This window comes from Kryptolebias marmoratus, linkage group LG18 (assembly GCF_001649575.2).
Source record: "Kryptolebias marmoratus isolate JLee-2015 linkage group LG18, ASM164957v2, whole genome shotgun sequence".
In the NCBI taxonomy this organism is placed as follows: Eukaryota; Metazoa; Chordata; class Actinopteri; order Cyprinodontiformes; family Rivulidae; genus Kryptolebias; species Kryptolebias marmoratus.
In genome coordinates, this window is record NC_051447.1 from 18,800,053 (window position 1) to 18,803,839 (window position 3,787).

The 3,787-nt window shown below is 40.5% G+C and overlaps 1 protein-coding gene across 1 annotated transcript in view; it reads right to left on the minus strand.

The window, feature by feature from the left end:
• rerg (RAS-like, estrogen-regulated, growth inhibitor) overlaps nucleotides 1–3,787 on the minus strand; it is a 48,312-nt gene that overhangs the window by 31,483 nt on the left and 13,042 nt on the right. The gene's annotated exons all lie outside the window — the stretch shown is intronic.

Consider the following 3,787-nt stretch of genomic DNA (forward strand, 5'->3'; position numbering starts at 1 on the left):
ACATGTGAGGAGAGCTGCAGACCAGGGACAATCCAGAAATGCTCATGAATGTCAGTTTAGAAGCTATCAAAGTTCTCAAATAAAGCACCTTTTGAGAATGTCAATGTTTGTTGGTGATTATCTTACAAAACTAGGAAGGATTTTTGGTTTAGATATTAAAAGTTAGTTTTTTATTGATTTTAGCAAAAAAAAATCGCAACTTTTAGGAAAATGCCCCGCGAAATCCTGGAGGGATTCAGGCGTTCTTAATCCTCAGAGGATAAACCCACCAATTTAGCTTTACAATAATCTTTAATTACATTTGGGTGGCTGTGAGGCGTTGGTCTCCCTCGCTGAAACAAACTTTTAAACGAGTTCCTGTTTGGTTTCGTTCAGACATCCTTGGTCCTCGGGGAACAAACCCGCCAACTTAGCTTTGCAATAATCTTTAATTACATCTGAATGAGTTTTAAAAGTGGGGCTGAGATGTTAAATATGAAACGTAAACCGTTTAATCACTTCGTTTGAGGTTTCGCCCAAAACGGTCTTGATCCTCAGAGGATAAACCCACCAGTTTAACTCCACAATGAGCTCTTTAATCCTTAAAATGAACTGCAACTATAATGAAAAGTAAACTATAATGTTGGTAATTAAATCTCCAAGAAACAATCAACTTCAACCGTGGGGTGCTTTCATTTCCTGGCTAATGACTCAGGCTGTTAGCGTTAGCATGTACACTGTTTACTTACCTTTAAGTCATTTGATTTGTGGTGAATATTAACATTTTTAGAGACTCTGGGGGTTTAGCTAACAATAAAACTGGCAGCGGGATCGAGGAGGTTCCTGTAACAGCAGCGTCTGAGATCATAATACGGGATTTTAACCGTTTTTGCGGAGGTCCAAGTCTTAATTAAGGGGGTCAATCGTTGTCGTTGTCTCCTGTAATTAAAACCGTGAGCTCGCAGCGCCGCTCAGAAAGACAATCGGGGACCGTTTGTGCCGCTGGACACTCGTGCAGCGCGGCGGATATGATGCATCTGCTGCTTTTAGTTTCTTTTTTTATTCGATGGAGAACTGAGAGATCCTGAAATACCTCTGGGAAAATGGATGATGGAGGACAGACTGACAGCCAGATGATTAAAGAACATCAGCCCAGGGAAATAAACCAAAGTTTTTACTCCTCATGTTCCAGTTGTGAAACGTTTTAGCAGGGCTTTAAATGCAGTAATGTTCACCAGGGTGCTGTGATCTGTTTACCACATCAATAGCCAGAACTAACATCCCCCCCTTTGCTTATGGGGATATTATGGTCTGGAGTTGATGCGTCAGGGTAGATGGCAGCTTGTCAAGATGACTGACAGGTTTTCAGGGGCGCAGACCTGACAGGAAGCGGTTTATTTCGTGGAGAAAAGTCGTCAAAGCCCTGACCGATATTCTAAGATTTTCTGGCGTCAGCCTCGTTGGCATGTTTTCACAGCCCTTCTGCGCCATAATTACGCCTTGTAGTACAGCAACTCCTGACACTTTAATGGCCCGATTGGACATGGAAGCGATCCTGAAGTGTGTTTTCTAACATCTGATTGCGCCGTAAAGGCCATCCGTCTCCACAGCTGAGGGGGAGTCGACAGTCGGCGAGAAAAACGTACGGGAAGCCAGCCGAGCCGAGCTGCTGCAGCTCATGGAGGAATGCTGAAACCAACTGGAAATGATCCAAAAACAACCATCTACTGTAACGACTGACAGAATGGGTACGAGCAGAATTTACTGAAACTCATGAGGCACGGATATAAACTCTGATTAATTGGTGACTTCTTGCACTTTAATAAAAAACATAACAGCTGACCAAAGTGCTGCACAAAAACAGTGTGAGAGAGAACAGCAACACAACAATAAAACAGCTATGAGGTGATTAAAGTTAAAGGCCAAGTCTGTTTTTAAATGAGTTTTAAAAACAGCCAGAGACGGAGCCCGGCTGACCCACAGTTTCAGGAGCCAGAACTGAAACGGCTCGGTCTCCTCCGGGTTTATAAAATGTCCTCGGGACCGTCAGAAGCATCTGGTCGGCCGGTCTAAGAGCACGCGATGGCGTAAGGGTGAAGCGGCTCAGACAAATAAAAAGACTTAAAAAACAAATAAAAGAGTTTTAAAATGGATTTGAAACTGAACAGGAAACCAGCGAAGGGAGGCTAAAAGCGGAGTCGTGTGCTCCCGGTTTGTTTGTACCAGTTAAAAGACGTGACGGGATAAATGCACGGATCAGTGTCTCCAGGTGTCGCCTAGACCAGTGGTTCCCAAACTTTTCAGCTTCCGACCCATAAAAAAACACTGACAAAGGTTTGACTTCATCTGTTGGCTGTTTAAACATCCAAAAATGCTAATTTCTCTTATAAACAAGGACATAAAGACAACAAACAGTCTTAACATCTATTATGCTATCTTTTTAATCAATTTATGGACTTGTATTTCAAGTTTTTGTAACGATTATGGTGCAACCATGGCATAAAAACAATTTTTTTTATTGTAAGTTGATATCTGGAGGTTATCTAAGGACCCCTAATTGGTGTTGAGTGACCCACACTGGGGTCCGGAGCCCAACTTTGGGAATCATTGGTTTTGACAATACGCCTCAACTGGAAGAACAAGGACTTAACCACGGCGTTGACATGCAACTCAAGTTTTAGGCTGGGGTCCATTTTTACATCTAAAATCGTGATGCTGGACACAGCTGGAGCCACTGGATTTAAAAATCATGATCTCAGTCTTTTTGTTTTTTAATTGTTGATTAAAAAAAAGACTTAAAACCATCTTAAACAGGATTATTTTTCTGTGCTTCGGAGCATTTCCTTGAAACCCTAAAGCTGCAGTCAATTAAAAACAAATATCCAAATAAAAACTAACTCGTTGCTTATTTTAGTTCTGCAGGTTTGACCTGATTCAAGATGGCCGCCGCAGCTAATGGACCTTAGCAAACACAAGAATGGTTTTAACTCGGTCAGTTTTACAGACACTGAACTAAAATTTGATGTGACTGCAAGGCAGATACTTATAAAAGGGTGGAAATTCAGATTTTCTTTTTGACATTAAATGCATCGTCAGAGCAACGCTAAAAATAAATCAAAGTATTGTTGAAATTGGTTCAAATAAGCAACAATCTTAAACAGACCCGGGTCTAATGTGGCGTTGTGTTTTATTTACTGGTTTCACTTCAATGCGTGACTCACAAAAACACAATATTTACCAGTTATTCGAGCCCAAACTGCGGACGAATGAATGCTGGCTTTTTGTTTTTCTGCCGGTTTAAGTGCTGATCTGAGCTCAGACTGTTTGCTTTCTAATAACAGTATTTATTGTTGTCAAAAAAATGATATATTTCTCCCCACGTTCCTGATGACAGTAATTTGACGATATCTTCCTCGTTCTAAAACGTGTTAAGTCTTATTTTTTTTATTTAATGATACCTACACGGCACACAGATGACACTTGAAGGAAAAAAGGATCATTGTTTGAAAAACAGCTCCGTTAGGTTTGGTACTGGGGTGGCTTTTTCATGATCATTACCACAGATTTATCAATCCTTCCAGGATTTTGCGGGCATTTTCCTAAAAGTTGAGATTTTTTTTTAACTAAAATCAATAAAAAAAGATAACTTTTAATATCTAAACCAAAAATCCTTCCTAGTTTTGTAAGATAATTCCCAACAAACATTGACATTCTCAAAAGGTGCTTTATTTGAGAACTTTGATAGCTTCTAAACTGACATTCATGAGCATTTCTGGATTGTCCCTGGTCTGCAGCTCTCCTCACATGT